We start from the raw sequence: 20,301 nt of genomic DNA, 5'->3' as shown, positions 1-20,301 counted from the left end.
GCCAACTCTGTTCGTCATTGGAGCCTGGGAAGAAAAGTGTTCAGAATCCATCACTTGTTGAATCAAGCAAGATTTTGTTACCAACCTTACACATAAAGCTGGGTCTGATGATGAACTTTGTCAAGGCCCTGGACAAAACACATGCAGCTTTCAAGTACCTCGTTGGAAAATTTCTTAGGTTACGCGAAGCTAAGGTAAGAGAAGGTGTTTTTGTTGATCCTCAGATTCATCAAGTTCTTTGAGATGGTGGATTTGACCATGCACTGCATGGCAAGGATAAGAAGGCATAGAAAGCCTTCAAGTTAGTGGCAACAAGTTTTCTTGGAAACAAAGCAGAAAACTACAGGAAGTTGCTGGGGAAAAACTCCTCAAGGCATACAAATGCTTGGGCTGCAACATGTCGCTCAAGATACATTTTTTGAACTCGCATTTGGATTTGTTTCCATCGAACTGTGGAACAGTAAGTGCCGAGCACGGCGAGCGACCGCACCAAGGCATTTGATGCGTGGAGAAACGGTATCGGGACAAATGGAGTCCATCGCTGCTTGCGGACAACCGTTGGCCAGTGACAAGAGATGCTCCAGTTAACGACTACAAGAGAGAAGCCAAGAAGCACAGATTAGACACTGAATAAGGACTGAACCATGAACTGATAAACGGTAAGCGTTACATACGCAGAGCAGGTGACATAATATCAAGTGAAACAACCATAAACACATGGAAAGACCTAAGTTTACAATTCACGATTAAAAATCTGCAATGTACACCATATACATGGTACGTAACATGTGAAACCGTAGCCAATCGGCAACCTTAATCGTCGTATTTGAATTCAGCACATGATCAAAATCCATAATTAATAGCACATTTTATCTCCGAAGCAGACAACTTTTAAAAAATTGTTCACCAGTGTAATAATCCCATGAATGTGTGTATTTAACTGTATAACTTTTTCACTGAGGCTTCAATCAATGCAGCTGTGTACGTTTCACCTGTAAAAGATCCCACTGGAAGGTCTGTTTTCTACGTGACTTGTAAAGAATTGCACATCTGCCTTTTCAAACATACCAGTTTCTTTAAATGTGTCACGAAAGTTGTGACTTGCAGTGTATTTAGTTCTCAGTGTTTAGGGGGTCGGGAGAACTTGCATGATCATGGACACAAGTTTAGTCTGTACAACTTGCGCAGCAATTTGAAGTTGCAACGGTTCGAGCCGCTGCTTCTAGACTTTCTGGAGATTCGGGTTTGAGTGGCAGTAGAGCATTTGAGCCGCTCTAGTAAAACCACTAAAAGTACTCAGTCCAAAATAACGGCCAATAAACGCAGTAAAAAGTCGCTTCACTTCAACGTTTCTGTATTTCAGTCCTGTCGCTTCAGGTGGAGGAGCAACGAGAGCGAACCGCCAGGTGGCGCTGTGACCCCCGCAGAGCAGCACTTTTCTACTTCCGCCGCTTCTTCCGCGTTTTATTTCCTGCGGGTAACGTGTGTTTATCTCTTCTCTGCTCCCTCTTACTGCCTCTTTTACTCTCTTTTACCGCACTCACTGTGTTCCCTCTATTATTGTAGCCCGTTGTGCCGTAATGCGCTTCACACAGTGGTACTTTTCCACTCCAGCAGCATTTAAATGGTCGCCGGCTTTTAAATGAAACAAACTCGTGTTTCAATCTGCTTTTTTTGTTCTTACCACTGACTTAATAAATAATAATAATTTCATATTTACCTGAAGGACTTTGCTCCTTAAGGAAACACAGTCGTGTCTCTGCACTTTAGTTTGTCATTTAACCCAAATCATGTTGTGCATTGAATAAATCATGTCACTTTTCTGTGAAGAACTACAACTAGTCTCTTAATTTGGGACTTTTGACACAAGTGTCCACAGTACTGCGTACCAGGCTGTGTTACTATTTACAGTGTCACTGTTAAACATGTTTGATATGAGCCTGTATGCAGGATATTGATGCTCCTTTTCCTCATCTGTCCTCCAGCCAGAGTACATGAATCCAGGAGCAGAGGAGGAGACACATGGACAGAAGAGGAAGTGGACATTGAGAGGAGACAAAGAGGATCTCGCCGAGCAGTACTGTAACGAAGCACAAGGAGGGAGAGAAGACTGGAGACGAGGATCATCATGATGGCAGAAACAGGAGCTGAACACCCTTCAGTGTCACTGCACAGCCTCCCATGTGAATCACACTGTTTTGGGGACACGGTGACCTCTTACTCTGAGGACTCAGCAGCACTCGTGGATGTGTGTGTAAAAAGTGAGCCTGAAGATGAGCACATTTCCCACCCTGAATATTGTACTGAGGTTCAAGAGATGGGCTCAGGGCTGCACCTGGATACCGAGCACATTAAATCTGAGATTGTCACAGTCAAAATAATGGAGGACAGTACCGATCTACGGCTACAGTACAGAACTACTGAGGGGTTCTGCCCTTCATCAGAGCACTTAAACTCTTCTACTTGCCTTTTATCAGGACAATGTAAGTCAGAAACAGATACAGTGAAAATAGAGAAGAAATTTCAGTTACAGTTACCTTCTTGTATGCAGAAGGAATCAGTTGAAGCTGCTAATTATGACATTAAGGGAGTGAATGAAGATTTACAAGAGAATGAATTAAGCACTTTTTGTCTGTTACCCAAACAATATAAATCAGAGATGGGTGAAGTCAAAATAGAGCCCTGTTCTCAGTTAGAAGGATCATTTAATGCAGAGACAGCAGTTAATGAAGCTGAAGAGGATGTTTTACAGAGCAGTTCTCTAAAGCTAGAGAACAATTTAAATACTGTAGGAGACTTGAAATATTGTTGTATGCGGTGTGGAACAAGTTTTTCTCGAACTTGTCAGCTAAAACAACACCAACTTTTTCGGTGTGGAAAAGAATGTAAATCCGGAAAGAATTTCTCTCACTTCGAAAATTCAGAAAATAGCCAACATCTTCATTCTGATAAGAAACCATACAAATGTAGTGAGTGTGGAAAAAGTTTTTCCAGAGGAGACAACTTAAAACAGCACCAGCTTATTCATTCTGGAGAGAAACCATATAAGTGTAATCAATGTGGAAAGAATTTTTCTCGATATCATTACTTAAAGCTCCACCAAGTTGTTCATTCTGGTGAGAAGCCATATAAATGTAGTCAGTGTGGAAAGAGTTTTTCAACTGGAGGGAACTTAAAGAAGCACCAGGTTATTCATTCTGGCATGAAACTGTATAAATGCAGTCAATGTGGAAAGAGTTTTTCCCATGGAAGTTACTTAAAAAAGCACATTTTTCTTCATTCTGGTGAGAAACCATATAAATGTAGTGAATGTGGAAAGAGTTTCTCTCGTGGCGGTAACCTAAAACAGCACCAGCTTCTTCATTCTGGACAGAAACCGTATAAATGTGAGGAATGTGGAAAGAGTTTTTCCCGCGGAGGTAACCTAAAACAGCACCAGCTTCTTCACTCTGTTCAGAAGCCATATAGATGTGGGTGTGGAAAAGGTTTTTCCCAGTGTGGTAAATTAAAACGGCACCAGCTTGTTCATTCAGTGGAGAGCCCTTATAAATGTAGTGAATGTGGAAAGAGTTTTTCTTATGCAAGTGCCTTAAAAAAGCACCAGATTATTCATTCTGATGAGAAACCATATAAATGCATTGAATGTGGAAAGACTTTTTCATGTGGGACTAAATTAAAATGGCACCAACTTGTTCATTCTACTGAAACCATATAAAAGTAGTCAGAGTGGATAGTTTTTGCTGTGGAAGTTGTTTTACAAGCATCAGCGTTTTTCTTCTGGTGAGAAAGAATATAAGTGTTGGTGTGAAAATAATTTACTCCCGTGAAAGTAATCTAAACAGTCTAGCTTGCTCATTGTGGTGAGAAACCATACAAATGTAACTGTGAAGTTTCTTGATGGGCCCATTTAAAAAGCACCAGCCTGTTTATTGTGTTGCGAAAACAGAATGATGTTGAAAGGGTTTTACATGGAAGTAACTTTTTAAAAAATAAACACACATGGGCTTGTTCATTTTTTAAGAAACAAAACCTGGGTGCTAGATGTGAAATGTTTTTACATTGAATCAGTATTTAAAAATCCCTGATGTAATGAAGTGAAGGATTTGTTGTTAATTTCTTTAACATAAACCTTATAAACCAGTTATTGAAGCCAAATTAAGTACAGCTGCAGTTGTGTGGAGAGAAATTGGAAAATGTCTACTAGTGTTGGATGTAGCCTCAACCAAATGCTTTCTGTCACTGCAGATCAAGTGTTATTTTGGCCCATTCTTCTTTTCAAGACTTTTCAATTCATGTATATTTTTGGGATGTCTTACTTGAAATACCTATATTTCAATGGGGATGAGTTCAGGACATTCTCAATTTTTCGAACGCGTTTTGACTTTCTCTACGGTGGTGTGCGGCGCTCTGGGTTTGGATGGGGTGAAGAAGGACACACAGGCAGTGTTCATAATGAACGTTTTATTAGAACACCGGTACACAAATAATGCTCTCGGTCCGAAAACCCCGTTTCCTCAAGGACGTGCGCTTCAAGCCATCCTCCCGGCCTTATACTTTTGTTTTATCCAAACGTTATAAATCAGAGACAGGTGGAGTGAACAGAGCAACATTCTCAGTTACAGGAAACTCCTTGTACAGAGTAGGATTCTAATGAAGCTGCTTGTTGTGGCATAAAGGAAGGTTTACTGGACAAGAATTTACCACTTTTCATTGTCCTTTTTCTGAACAGTATAAATCAGAGATGGATGTAGTTAAGGGACAGGGACTCTCTTGTACAGAGACAGTATTCACTGAAAATGACCTTTTACAGAATAATTCTGTACATTTGGAGAACTGTTTTGTTACTGTAGGAAATGTGAAATTTTGTTGTATGCAGTGTGGAGGAAGTTTTTTTGCAAGTCTGTCAGTTAAAATGACAAACTTTTTCATTGTGAGAAAGAGTGTAAGTACTGTCAGCATGAAAAGAGCTTTTCTCACTTTGAAAATTCAAAAAGTCCAAGCTTGTTGCTTTTGTTGAAAAACCCTAAATGTGGTGAATGTGGAAAGAATTTTTCCTGTGGCGGAACGTTAAAACGGCACCAGCTTATTCATTCTAGTGAGAAACCATATAAGTGTAGTGAGTGTGGAAAGTTTTTCTTAAACTTTTTGCCTGAAACAGCACCAGCTTCTTCATTCTTCTGAAAAGCCCTATAGATGCAGTGAATGTGGAAAGAATTTTTCCTGTTGTGGTGTCTTAAAAGTCCATCAGCGTGTTCATTCTGGTGAGAAACCTTATAAATGTAGTCATTGTGGAAAGAGTTTCTCCCATTCGGGTAACTTAAAACAGCACCAGCTTCTTCATTCTGGTGAAAAAGCCATACATGCAGTGAATGTGGGAAGAGTTTTTCCACATGCATGCAGCTTAAGACTGCACCAGTTTATTCATTGCGCTGAGAAACCATATCGGTGTAGTGAATGGGGTAAGAGTTTTCATCACTCTAAGCGCTTTAAAGTTCACCAGCATGTTCGTTCTGGTGAGAAACCATATAATTGTAATTGATGGGGGACTAGTTCTTCCTAAGAGTGCACCTTGAAACACAGTGTCCACACTCCCTTCATTTAAGGGGACAACTGATTCAGGGAAGCCATCCTCTCAGGCTACTTCCACTTTCGGGGGTTTGAAATGCTCTTACACGGGTTCCTAAACTGCAAATGTAAATGAGGCCGGTAGTGTATCAGTAACTGGAAAAGCGCTGTAGTCATGTCCATCAGTCAACTTTTTAAAGGTTTGGGTTCTTTAAAGGATGTCAGAAGAAAGCTTTACTGAATTAAAAAAGGTACTTTATACTTCTGTCCTTCTGTTATGAAAAACCACTTGTCTAGTAGAGTCAGTGTCTGCAGACTATTGTGGGAGCAGGAAGGAGAAAGTTACATTGCATGGGGCTGTGCTGCTTCGCCACAAACACTTTTACTCCTTTTTATTAACCTCAAAAATACATTGAATTTAAAACTGATTTAACAGAAAAAGACATTTTCTCCACAACTTGCAGCGCGGTGCCACTGACCTCATGTCAGCATTTCTGATGCTCACCAGCTAGAATCTGCTTTTCAGTTTATAATCTACTCGATCGATCGAAGCTTAAAATATCTCCGTCTTTATGAAGAAGCTTCTGTAAAAGTCTCAGATACAGCTGGAGAAAAACTGACGTCTCATTTTAATACACTTTACAACACTGGTGTACATTTAAATGAAAACTAATATGATGAGCTGTTTTTGTCCCAATGTTGCTGTAGCCCAGCGTTCGTGAGTAAATATAAACGACTTAATTTACATCACAGAAGACAGAATTATATTGCTCCATAAACCCCTGGTCAGTGACATATTGCTGTCAGCTCCATGCTGTAGAAAGTTCTAGAATACAAAGTACTGCTTTAGCTGATCATTCTGCACACAAGTAGGGACAGGAGAGGAAAAGCATCGGGCGAGGACCTTGTTGCGTTGCCATTGACATGATGCAGCCCTGCAGCCGCCCACCTGCCGTGCTCTGTTCTGGGCCTTCACTTTGCTGCTGGTCAACAATCCTCTCCGCTCCGCCGTGCCTCCCTAACTGTAACCCCAACCCAGGAGATTCGAACCCCTGCTTTGCAGTCACCGCGACACTTATCGCAGGTGTACACACACACACACACATTATCTGAACCGCTTGTCCCATACAGGGTTGCAGGGAACCAGAACCTAACCCAACAACGCAGGGCATAAGGCCGGAGGGGGAAGGGGACACACCCAGGACGGGACGCCAGTCCATCGCAAGGCACCCAAGTGGGACTCGAACCCCAGACCCACCGGAGAGCAGGACCCGGTCCAACCCACCGCGCCACCGCATCCGCCTACACTTATTTATTGCAACAATGTTCTCCAAAAACTGGGCGACTGCAACCTTGTTTCTGTGGAGAAAGTCAAGCGGGAACTTGAGCTGCGCAGAACTTTGCGCCACCAGTTGAGAAAGAGAACAAGACGCGCAGTATCTTCACCTCTTATTCTGCTCTTTCGAACCTTTTAAATTACATGTTTCACCCGGGAAGCGATCGCGTTCGTCTATTTCAGAAAAAATAATAATGGCAATTGGCTCTTGCGGCCGACCGGCGGCGCGTGAGCGTCGTTTCCGCTGCTGGGGGACCAATGGGAGCGAACCGCCAGGTGGCGCTGCGACTCCGTGCGATCAGCACTTTGTGTTCGGCCGAAAGGAGCGGAAGTAGAAGAAGAAGAAAAGAAAAGAAAAGGGGAGAGAAGAGAAGAGAAGCGCAGCGCTTTCGCTTCTCACAGGTAACTTGAGTTCGTTGTGTTTCTCTCTGCTCCCTCTCATTATTATCACCATTATTATTATTATGTGTGTTTTATCGCACTCACTGTTCCCTCTTATTGTAGCGCGTAGTGCCGTATGCGCTTTACAAGAATTATTTCCCACACTGCCTGCCACTCAGTCACTGGACACTCCGAGTCCAAACTCGTCTTTAGTTTATGTGGTAAAACAGGCAGGGTACTGTCAGTGTCACACCGGGACTCTCCCCATCATCAGTCTGTCCTGTCTGTGGACGTGAAACGAACGGCGTTTTGTCATAGAAATCAGAGGCTGTTTTTTGCGCGGCTTTGAAAACAGTAAAATGAGAGTAAAACGGGACGTTACACCGCACTTGGACTGACCCACTTCTACGGTACGTACAGTTCTGTGTGTAGATACATAACATTAACAGCCCTGCACTGTAAGCTGATGATGTTTTCCTGTGTTACTGATATGTAAACTAGACAATTAACTGGTCAAAAAATGTCTTTCACACCTGTCATTTGTACAGATATTTTCAGTTCGTTCATATACGAAAGAAACTCCTTTTTGGGTCTTAGTTGGTTCAATATATACATTATATTACATTTATTTATTTAGCAGATGCTTTTCTCCAAAAGCAACTTCCAGTGAACACTGTGTAGTGTTATCAGCCCACACACCTTATTCACTGCGGTGACTTACACTGCTAGGTACACTGCTTACACTGGGTCACTCATCCATACATCAGTGGAACACGCACACACTCTCTCTCTGTGTCACTCACACACTATGGGGGAACCCGAACAGCATGTCTTTGGACTGTGGGAGGAAACCAGAGCACCCGGAGGAAACCCACACAGACTGAGCGGGGATGGAACCCATGTCCTCTCGCACCACCCAGGGTCTGTGAGACAGCAGCGCTACTCACTGTGCCACCTATTTACAGTCCTGTCACAGCAGTCTGACAACACATTTCCTCCTGAGGCACAGCAAGAAGTGTCTTTAGGTTTTGCCCTCATTCTCTAAAGGTTTCAAGTGGACAAAAACTCCCTGACAAGACTTTTTCCAGAAAATATTTTCTTTGGATAATTGAGCGAACATCACAACTTCGTTTATGTGGAAATACACAAACTGTGAAAGACAAGTCAGTCAACAGCTTGAATACTCACATTTTGTTAAACATTTTTATTTAATCAATCAAAATGCCTTTTAAACTATAAGTTTTATTACATTTATTTTTTTTTGCAGTTACTGTTTTTTATTCTGAGTGGAAACCCCTGAAATAGTTTGGATTCTTTGATACACACAATAATATGTTGCACCTCACATACATTTTACTGCTGCAGCCAGCGCTTCTGCATCTGGACACATGGATGCCATCAGTCATCACTGGTAGGTGTTGAACACCATACTGTCTTACACTAGTCTCTCCTTGTTGTGTCTTCTTCTTGCATGGAGAAACGCAGTCTTCATTGCTGAGGTGCATGTGATGTGGATCATCAAGACACCAGATTGTTCCTGGGCAATCGTGCTCAACCAGGAGCGTTTTGAATTCATCGAACTGGTGTGTCCTCTTTGCAGGTCTTTCCTGAACCTGTCTGTGTTGCTTGTCCAGAATCTATGAATTTGTTGCCACAACATCAAAGAAGTGCAGTTTTGGAGCTCGTGGTTTGCTGTCTTGTACACTTTCTTGTACAAGCAGACCATCCTGACACGCAGAGCCCTACCCCTATGTTGGTGGTGTTCTCTGTGATCGCTGATTCTCGACAGGAGACGCATGTGTTTTCTGTTTTTGTGACCATCTTTTGCATGTGTCTTGGGCTCTGTGCCAAGCTGTAACTTCTTGTTTGTTCCCAGACCATTTGATTATAATAAGCTCATTCTCACCATCATTGCAGATACCTCTTCTGTTTTTTTTTTTTTTTTTTTTTTTGTGTGTGTGTTTTTTTTCTTTTTGCAGCATTTTGTCGGTGATGTTTTTTCTTATTTGGTGTTTCACTACTGTGACAAGTACGTGTCAGAGAACAGGTGGGTAACTCTAGAGAGTGTCTTAGCCTTCGCTTCAGTGCAAAGTCCTTTTTTTTTTTTTTTTTTTTTTTTTTTTTATATCACAGATGATGTTCTTTGATAGAAGAACTCAAAGTTAAACATTGTTCCATCTGTGTGGGCAAGAACAAGCACCCTAAGAAGTTCAAGTGTGTTCTACACAGGAGATGGTATATACAGTTTTACAGATTTTCTTGGGTTTTCAACTTATGCAGTTTGAACCAGAAATCTGTTTTTAACTTTTTTGTTTGTTTCACATTTTTTAAAATCCAGCCACTATTCTGCAGTCAATAAAAAAAAAAAAAAAATAATAATAATCTTAATGTCCCTAAATTTGTTAATGGACTCTGTTCTGTTAAAAAATAAACACATAAATCTGGACCGAATCCCATTGCAGGACTTCTATGTTGTAACATGCAGTGTTTGCCAATGTTGCCACTTTTATTATCTTTACAATGGAAAAAAAAAAAAAAGAAGTAATCTTGGGGCCAGCTGGTAGTGCAGTTGTTAAACTGCTACCTTGAATTTGAAGGCCCAAGGTTTAAATCGCACTTCCTACTGTCAAGTCTTTGTTCAAGGTTTTTGCCATGAATTGCTTCATTAAAACTCAGTTGTATAAATAGTAAATCATTGTAAGTAGCTTAGGGTACAAAACTAATATTGTAAGTTGTTTTGGAGAAAAGCATTTGCTATTACCCAATACCTAGATTTATTTCTTGGGTCTGTTCTGTAAAAGTCTCAGATATAGCTGTATTAAAAACTTAGACTTAACGTAACTTAAAGCTAAGAAAACTGTTAGACTAATTTAAAAAAACTAAAAATGACAATTTTATCCTCACAATCTCACATTTGATGCCCATTTTTGACCAATTTAATCTACATTTGCAGCAGTGTCGTTATAGATCACAGACTATCAGACCAGACATGACTTTTAAACAACAGCAGTAAGCCAAATGGAAGCAGTCCAACACTCCTCCCCTTTTCTGTGGGTGCTCCTAATTCCTGCATGATGTCAGGATGCAGAAATGCCAAGGAAGATTGCTCTATTTCATTTCTGATGATAGAGAAGAAAATTCTATTATAAGCAGATGGAAAAAACATAACTTTCAAAATTTAGACCTTGAGCATTTATAACCCAAGGAGTCAGTGAGTTCTTTTCTGAGACGTGGTCACACAACTGCATTAAATTACTTGCAAGACAAACATAAATGGAAAAAATAAAAGTGAAATTAGTCACATTAAATGATTTTCACTGAGCTTTATCGGTAAAATGTCCTTGTGGAAATGGTCAGCATTTTCTTTCGGCAGAAAGAATATTTTTTCCAAGCCCGGTTGCTAAATGTATCATTAAGGAGCATAGAATGTATTCTTTAAGCTGAAGTAGCAGTCAGCATTGTAACATATCCTATAGAGCGAATAAAATCACTGGATGGGTCTTCGGAGGATATAGAAAATCACAGGAATGTGCTTCTTGATAGCGATTGTTTCCTGTAACTGTTACAGTTTTTGTGCCAGTAGGATGCGTGAAATCGTGAAACAATCCCTGAACGAGTTCTTCTCAAGCTGCTCCTCTGTATTACTACTGCTAAAATATTTGAAGGGTAACTTAAATTGGTCATCAAGGAACTGCAGCAGCGCATCTGCATATTAATATTTTCATTGAATGTTTCATATTGTTTGAGAGTGACTTCCTTAAAAAGGAGACTGTTTTTTGATACTGATGGTTATCCCCCATCCTTTTCCTTATCTTTCCTTCAATCATATTAACCCTAGAGCAGTGAAGATGGCACACGGGCTGAAGATCCCTGACAGGAGACAAGCGGCATCTCACTGAGCAGTGTAAGAAAACACGAGAGAAGATTGTAGAAGATCATGATGGTAGAGCCAGGACCCAAATAGGTTTCACTGTCACACGGGCTCCACAGCCTCCCATGTGAATCACACTGTTTTGGGGACACAGTGACCTCTTACTCTGAGGACTCAGCAGCACTCATGGATATGTGTGTAAAAAGTGAGCCTGAAGATGAGCACATTTCCTACCCTGAATATTGTACTGAGGTTCAAGAGATGGGCTCAGGGCTGCACCTGGATACCGAGCACATTAAATCTGAGATTGTCACGGTCAAAATAATGGATGACAATGGCAGTTTACAGCTGTGCAGCACCACTGCAGGGCTCCGCCCTCCAGCTGATCAGCTGAACTGTTCTACTTGTGTTTCAGCCAGGCAATATAAATCAGATGCAGCTGAAGTTAAGGCAGAGCAACATTCTCAGTTACAGGAAACACCTTCTCCAGAGAAGGATAATAATGAAGCTGCTCATTATGGCATAAAGGAAGAGTATGTAGACATAGAGGTACAGGAATTAAGCACTTTCCTGTGTCCTTTATTGAAACAATATAAGTCGGAGGCAGCTGTGGTTAATGTAGAGCAGCATTCTCAGTTAGAAGGATCATTCAGTACAGAGACAGCAGTTAATGAAGCTGAACATGACCTTTTGCAGAGGAACCCTGTAGAGCTGGAGAACAGTTTAACTATTACAGCAGATGAAGTCCAGACAAAGGGTACTTTGGAACAATGTGTGGGATCTGTCAGCAACGGTATCACCCACAAGACCGCTGAACTGCCACGTCGTGATGGTATTAAGGCCCATAAATGGCAGTGCCTTCAATGCAGAAAAGTTTTTAAAAGTCAGTCACACCTGAAAATACATTTGCAGATTCACTCTGGTGACAAGTACTGCTGTATGCAGTGTGGATCAAGTTTTTCTCGATCTAGTTACTTAAAACAGCACCAGCGAGTTCATTCTGGCACAAAACCATATAAATGCATGCAGTGTGGTAAGTGTTTTTCCCAAGCAGGTTACTTAAAACAGCACCAGCTTATTCATTCTGGTGAGAAACCATATAAATGTAGTGAATGTGGGAAGAGTTTCTCCCAAGGAGGTCACCTAAAACAGCACCAGCTTATTCATTCTGGGGAGAAGCCATATAAATGTAGTCAGTGTGAAAAGAGTTTTTCCAATAGGGGAAACTTAAGACAGCACCGGCTTATTCATTCTGGTGAGAAACCATATAAGTGTAGTGACTGTGGAAAGAGGTTTTCCCAAGGAGGCCACCTAAAACAGCACCAGCTTCTACACTCTGGGGAGAAACCGTATAAGTGTAGCGAGTGCGAAAAGTGTTTTTCTCATTCGACCAAGTTGAAAATGCACCAGCTTGTTCACTCTGGGAAGAAGTTTAAATGCGTTCAGTGCGGAAAGAACTTTTCATGTCAAAATTACTTAAAAAAGCACGAGATAATTCACTCTGGCGTTAAACCGCATAAATGTAGTGAGTGCGGGAGGGGTTTTTCCCAAACCAGCCATCTGAAACAGCACCAGCTGCTTCATTCTGGCGAAAAACCGTATAAGTGCTGTCAGTGTGGGAAGAGTTTTTCCCAAGGAGGCCACTTAAAACACCACCAGCTTCTTCATTCTGGTGAGAAGCCGTATAAATGCAGTCAGTGTGGAAAGAGCTTCTCCCAGTCCAGCCACTTAAAACAGCACGAGCCGATACATTCTGGGGAGAAACCGTACAAATGCAGTCGGTGCGGGAAGTGTTTTGCTCTGAGGCAGTATTTAAAAAACCACGAGAGAACGCACTGAAGTTTCTTCTGTACGAACGGTGCAAACTGACCCGTGAACTCAGGCTGATGCAGCTGCATTTAAGTGCGAAATAAACATGTTCGACTCTCCAGCGCGTAATCGAGTGCGATTTAGAAAGGAAACCGGCTGGAACATTTAAATTCGGGTGAATTGTTGGGGCCCATGAGAGAGCTTGTACGGCGGTGTGTGCAAACTGTACGTACCGGTCTTCTAGATCACCTCTGGAACCCGAGTGGTGGGTTGGGGTCACTCTCCAGTCTGACTCCGCGTTCTTTTTCGGAACCCTGAACTTAACCAAAGCGTGAAACCTAACCCAGAGTGACCACCGCAGCCATCTGAGACCAAGAGACGCACGTTCGTGTTCCGCACCTGAACTCTTCAAAATAATCTTTTTTCAGACACTTTTCTTCAGGACTTTTTCATTCACATTTTGTACTGTATCGAGAAGCCGTGTTTCCCCAGACTGGCAAGACCACGGACTACGGCCCAGGACAACATTGGTAGTTCAGAGCCTTGTGTTGCAAGTTCAGTGCAGATGAAAAATTGATGTTTCGTTCTGTTGTTTCAACGTTTTGCAGTTTGACATTTGCTGTCTGATGTTTTCCTGTAAAAACAAGGTTCAACCCCGATCAGTCCATTCAAATTTATAATGTGAACTTACAGAATGGTTGTGTGTTTCAGAACAACATTATGAAGCATTAAAATAAAATGTCAATTTGTGTTTTTTGTGGTATTTGTATACTGAGATATGTGAGGGAATCTCAGCCGAACAGACCTTCTCAATGTCACCAAATTGCTTCAAACGAAGGAGACACAAATGTGTTCATGAGTTTTTTATTATGCACATCTAGCGATGCACGTGGACACCTTTTCGTGGTGTAGCCTTTGGTTGCTGGGTGCTCACCCGGTAAGCTGGCCAGGGACGATCAGATCTCAGCCTGTACCAGACAGGTGAATGTATGGAATATATATACTGTTAACATGACTTTCCTTCAAAGCACCTTACAGGGTGAAGCCACTTGCAGTGATTTCCCTGTTCATACAACTTGCTCATTTTGGCCATAATCACTTGAGAGCAAGTACCTCACTCATGCTACAGCCGGAGCATCACTCAGACCTGGACTGGAGACACACAACCAGAGCCAGAGCTCAGCCCTCAGACCCAGAGAGCCTCTTGAGATTCCTGTAGCCTCTCCTTGTACTCAGGTCATGCCTCATCCTGTCCCTTAGATGCAGGAGTTTGCCACGTGTACAGAGAGCGCTGATGGCAAGCAGTGGGCACGAACGCCGCAGCGGCGATCGGGAGCGCCAGGCCTTGTCCCGGTGGGCCACTTGGGTTTTCTCTGTTCCACTGGGCCACTGCGGTCAGCTCACCTGTGCGCTTTCCGCCCCTCCGCAGGCCCTGCCGATGATACACATCGCCGCTCTCTTTTATTAACCCTAATAAAACTGATAATTGTTTAACGAATCCCCGCAAGGGATTCACTCAGGCTGCCACTGAGCGCACCGCACACGTGTGGTTGGGCTGGACTGAAAGCGGAAAGCCACGCAAACGCTAGTAACATGTGATTTGCTACATTATTATTTTCGGGAAAAACTCCAACGGCGAGACAGTTTTACCTTCCTTTGCTTCTTCAGTGTCTAGACAGTCCCTTTTCGTTTCTTATTTACCCCAGTTTATTCAGCTGACACCTTTTCTCACAGCATCTTCCAGTGTTAAGCTACTTATAAAATATTTCCTAGAGCAGTTCAGCCCTCATAAATATCCAGCAGTACTGGCAAATGAAAAGCCTTAATCTCCTCCTGAAATGGGCGTAATGTAGGCAGACATGGGCAATGATCTCAGTAACTTCACAGTTATACGTGATGAACTTTGGTGAGCTTTGGGCCATTTGCGGAAAGTTTCTGTGTCCAGGCTGTTGACTGGGTCACGACCCAGGTCTGCAGGACAGGCTTTGTGCGTGTGAAACCTGTGCCGGAGAAGCACTTATTGCCAATAAGTCAAGGAAAATGTGAAAGCACACAAACTACACCCATCCATTTTCAATTTTCATGAAGCGCTTTTCCTGATCGGAGCCACGGTGCTGCAGAGAAGTTGGAAATAACTTTACAGAAGAAAATTATAAGGTACAGAAAAGCTGCACTATCACACTTTACTTTTGTTTTCTTTTGCTTTTGTTTCTTTGGGGAGACAGAGATTTGTTCCTCATGGAATGATGGCAAGTGGAACCCTCACAGTGGGAACTGGGGAAGAGGGGTGTGTGTCTGTGGCTGTGTCTCTGTGCGTCATTTCCGGTGGAGGACCAATGGCAGCGAACCGCCAGGTGGCGCTGTGACCTCCGCAGAGCAGCACTTTTCTACTTCCGCCGCTTCTTCCGCGCTGCAGCAGAACCGCGTTTTTTTTTTTTTTTTTCCTTCCTCTTACGGGTAACGTGTGTTTATCTCCTCTCTGCTCTCTCTTCCTGCCTTTTTTTTACTCTCTTTTACCGCACTCACTGTGTTTCCTCTATTATTGTAGCCCGTTGTGCCGTAATGCGCTTCACACACAGCGGTACTTTTCCACTCCAACAGCATTTAAATTGTCGCCTTTTAAATTTAAAATTAAACAAACTCGTGTATCAGTCTGTTTTTTCTCTTCTTACCATTGACATAATAATAATTTCATATTTACCTGAAGGACTTTTCTCCTTAAGGAAACACAGTCGTGTCTCTGCACTTTAGTTTGTCATTTAACCCAAATCATGTTGTGCATTGAATAAATGTCACTTTTCTGTGAAGAACAACTAGTCTCTTAATTTGGGACTTTTGACACAAGTGTCCACAGTGTTGAGTACCAGGCTGTGTTACTATTTACAGTGTCACTGTTAAACATGTTTGATATGAGCCTGTATGCAGGATATTGATGCTCCTTTTCCTCATCTGTCCTCCAGCCAGAGTACATGAATCCAGGAGCAGAGGAGGAGACACATGGACAGAAGAGGAAGTGGACATTGAGAGGAGACAAAGAGGATCTCGCTGAGCAGTACTGTAACGAAGCACAAGGAGGGAGAGAAGACTGGAGACGAGGATCATCATCATGATGGCAGAAACAGGAGCAGGAGCTGAACACCCTTCAGTGTCACTGCACAGCCTCCCATGTGAATCACAGTGTTTTGGGGACACGGTGACCTCTTACTCTGAGGACTCAGCAGCACTCGTGGATGTGTGTGTAAAAAGTGAGCCTGAAGATGAGCACATTTCCCACCCTGAATATTGTACTGAGGTTCAAGAGATGGGCTCAGGGCTGCACCTGGAGGCCGAGCACATTAAATCTGAGATTGTCACGGTCAAAATAATGGAGGACAGTACCGATCAACAGCTACAGTACAGAACTACTGAGGGGTTCTGCCCTCCATCAGAGCACTTAAATTCTTCTACTTGTTTATCCCAGCAGTGTAAATCAAAGTCTGTTGAAGTTAAGATCGAGCAGAATTCCGAGCTGGAAGGATCATCCAGCACAGAGCTGACAGGTAATAAAGTAGACAATTTCCTTTTAAAGCAGATTTCTGTGAAGCTGGAGAATACGTCATCTGTTTTAGGAGAGGTTGAGTATTGTTGTGTGCAGTGTGGAAAATGTTTTTCTCAGAATTGTGACTTAAAAAAACACGAGCTTGTTCATTGCGGAAAACAGTGTGAGTACAGTAAATCCAGAAAGAGTTTTTCCCAGTTGGACAAGTCGAAAGAGCTCCAGATTCTTCCTTTTGGTGAGAAACCATATAAATGTAGTGAATGTGGAAAGTGTTTTTCCCATGGACACACCTTCAAAAAGCACCAGCGTGTTCATTCTGGTGAGAAACCATACAAATGCACTCAGTGTGGAAAGAACTTTTCCCGTGTTGATACCTTAAAAAAGCACCAACTTATTCATTCTGGTAAGGAATTGTATATATGTACTCAATGTGGAAAGAGTTTTTCTGGACGAGGTACCTTAGAAGTGCACCAGCGTGTTCACTCGGGCAAGAAATTTAAATGCATTCAATGTGGAAAAAGATTTTCTTGTCAAAATTACTTAAAAACCCACGAATTTATTCATTCTGGTGTTAAGCCATATAAATGCAGTCAATGTGGAAAGAGTTTTTCTCAGTCTAGTCACTTAAAAAAACATCAGCTTGTTCACTCTGGTGAGAAACCATATAAATGTAGTCAGTGTGGAAAGAGTTTTTCCCATGGACATACATTAAAACTCCATCAGCATGTTCATTCTGGTGAGAAACCTTATAAGTGTAGTCAGTGTGGGAAGAGTTTTTCTCAAGGTGGTCACTTAAAACAGCACCAGCTTCTTCATTCTGGGGAGAAACCGTATAAATGTAGTGAATGTGGGAAGAGTTTTTCTCATTCAAACAAGTTGAAAATGCATCAGCTTGTTCATTCTGGGAAGAAATTCAAATGTGTTCAGTGTGGAAAGAATTTTTCATGTCAAAATTACTTAAAGAAACACGAGGTTGTTCATTCTGGTGTAAAACCATATAAATGTAGTGAGTGCGGAAAGTGTTTTTCTCAGACGTATCACTTAAAACAACACCAACTGCTTCATTCTGGCGAGAAACCATATAAATGTAGTGAATGTGGGAAGAGCTTTTCTCAGTCTGGTAACTTAAAACAGCACCAGCGCATTCATTCTGGCGAGAAACCATACAAGTGTAGTGAGTGTGGAAAGGGTTTTTCTCAGTCCAGTCACTTAAAAAACCACCAGCGTGTTCATTCCGGTGAGAAACCGTATAAATGCAGTCGGTGCGGAAAGTGTTTTGCTCTGAGGCAGCATTTAAAAATCCATGAGAAAACACATTGAATTTCATCTGTGTGTAACGGTCAAGTAGATGATACAGCTGCAGTTGTGTGAAATGAAAATGCTAGAATCTCTACCATGTAATCAAATTAGATTTATAAAGGGAACAGAAAGAAACTCATATGAATTCTTGGTGAACATAAGGAAGTCTCTACTGCACACTGTTATCCTGCTTCGTATCTGGAAGCCAGATGATGAATCCCATGTCCAGGTACCTGTCCAGTCTTAACTCGTTTCTTGTGAACCCTGAACTCAAGCAAAACCCGCTCCAGAATGACCAATGGTCACCTGGGAGCAAGAGATGCATGCTCATTTCCTGCTTATGGAGTCTAAACCATTTTTAGAGTCTGTTTTCCAGAATTTTAATCACATTTTGTTGGGTGAAAGAAGTTTTCTGCAGAGTGACGCAGACTGCTTCTCTAACTCAGAACCATGTGCAGGCAGGGTGCTCACTACGTATGGATGATTTCTGAGGAAGAACAAAAAAGTAGTTCTCCCTTATGCATTACTTTTTAATTAACTGCATTGAATCATGGATTTACTGTATGGATCATGTTACATGTTCTCCTGCATGGTGTAAAAACTAGTGTTTACTGTTTACCAAGTTAAAATTTGTAAAGACTTGTGCCTCCACAACTGTAAAAGGCTAAAATAAAATGTTACATTGCAGTTTATGCAGTATGCTTTTCTGTGCAGGGTGAAGGGAGTGCGTGTGTGGGTTCTTGACTGCACACTACACTGTGTTGGAGGAGAAGGTGGTTTCAGCCAAGGCAACAGCAACGATACGCTGTAACGCAAAATCATCGTTTTTTCACTGCTGTCTTGCTACCTTTCCTAGAGACACAGCACCAAAACACTGCACTCAGACCAACATGAAACTTGTATGCGTGACCACCTGGTGATCTGCAGGCACACAAGTGACCCCTTTTCTTCTCCTTGATGCGTATGCAGTTTTCTCGTATTCTTTATGCCTCGCGCCAGCTGTGTTCGCTCGCCCTCGCTCGCCCGCCCTCGTCTACCCTAACTGCCTGGCTCTGGCCGCCAGCCTCACTGCCCACGTCTCCCTTTTAGTTTCCGTCCGGTTCGCCGTCGCTGCCATCTACTTAGCGCTCCGGTTCTGTCGGGTGTCGTCTCTGCCTTCCAGCTCGCATGTCAGTCCACCGTTGCCCAGCGGCTTCGTTCGCTTCGGGCCTTTCTTCTATCCGGCCTCCGCACTCTAAAGCTCTGGGCCCCGGGACTCCCTTTCAGCGCCGGTGGCGGCGTGTCGCTCATCGCGTAGTTTGTCGAGCGCCTCGTCCACCACGCACGCGCCCCCGTTTGAACCGCACCTTCGTCTACGTCAACTTTTTCACCGCATCTGCAACCTCATCTGGGGCCTCCATTTTCATCTTGGTCTGGAAGCAACAAAGTCTTTCGGAAGCGCTTTAACACGCCTCGCTGTGTGTGTGTGGTGTCCCTATTAATGTTACACGTTGCAATAATGTTCACTATTAAAGATGACACACGTTTTTTAAAGCATACAGGATCACTCAGTGGGTGTTACAGTACATGTTCCACAGTTTTACCATGAGCCCGTTTCAGTGTGACGAGGACCTGCTGACGAAGGTCGTGTTTAAGCGGCCCGTCAAAATCACGCACGCACGCACGCACGCACATTTTCAGAACCGCTTGTCCCATACGGAGTCACGGGGAACCGGAGCCTACCCGGTAACACAGGGCGTAAGGCCGGAGAGGGAGGGGACACACCCAGGACGGGACGCCAGTCCATCGCAAGGCACCCCAAGCAGGACTCGAACCGCAGCCCCACTGAAGAGCAGGACCTGGTCCAACCCACTGCGCCACCGCACCCCCTGCCCGTCAAAATCAGTTTCTTTTTTAGTAAGTTTTACAATGTCCCGCCTCACACTACTGTCCCCGTCCAGTTCAGGGGACTTTTTCAGGCGGTTAACTCGACTCCTTCGTCTCTCACTGGAGACACAAATATATGAAATGTACGTCCAAGCGAAGCGGCTCGCAACGTTTTCGTTTTTCGAAAAACACGAAGCAAGAACGTGAAAGGAACCCGGGGTGGTTTTTCGAACGCGTTTTGAGCCCTTCGTCTTTCCGTACGTGTGCGGCGCTCCCACTTTCTTGGCGCCTCCTCCTCACAAGATGGCGGGCAGTAGCGGAGTCGCTCGTTCGGCAGCTTCGCGTCACTTCAGTGTAAAAGTGCTCGCTTCTACATTCGGACGGACTCGTTAACCGGAGCTATCGGCATCCTCGGCGCAGACTTGACGACGTTTAATGTGAAAATAATGAGACGTTCAGTTCAGCAGCTTGCAAGCCTTGCTGCTGGGTGACTCAGTCAGTCACTGTGTCGCGTCGTGAGTCGGCCCTTCAGTGTCTAAGTGTCAGTGTCTACTGTCTACGCTGACTTAGTTAGAATTCCTCGCTTTTAATATCTCCACACACACAGAGACAGCCAGGTTCTTCTTACTCTTCCCC

At 43.1% G+C, this 20,301-nt stretch overlaps 1 long non-coding RNA gene and 1 pseudogene across 1 annotated transcript; both read left to right on the top strand.

Moving 5' to 3' along the window:
* The first annotated feature begins 1,673 nt into the window (after positions 1–1,673).
* LOC108919712 (zinc finger protein 729-like) lies at positions 1,674–18,475 on the top strand (annotated as a pseudogene).
* LOC108919742 (uncharacterized) lies at positions 7,226–11,266 on the top strand. Its single transcript, XR_001964951.1, has 3 exons — positions 7,226–7,303; positions 8,648–8,693; positions 11,121–11,266. It is a non-coding gene; the product is annotated as an uncharacterized LOC108919742 (long non-coding RNA).
* Positions 18,476–20,301: the final 1,826 nt, after the last annotated feature.

The sequence above is a fragment of the Scleropages formosus genome, chromosome 1 (genome assembly GCF_900964775.1).
Source record: "Scleropages formosus chromosome 1, fSclFor1.1, whole genome shotgun sequence".
In the NCBI taxonomy this organism is placed as follows: domain Eukaryota; kingdom Metazoa; phylum Chordata; class Actinopteri; order Osteoglossiformes; family Osteoglossidae; genus Scleropages; species Scleropages formosus.
This window is presented reverse-complemented; position numbering and strand designations above follow the sequence as displayed.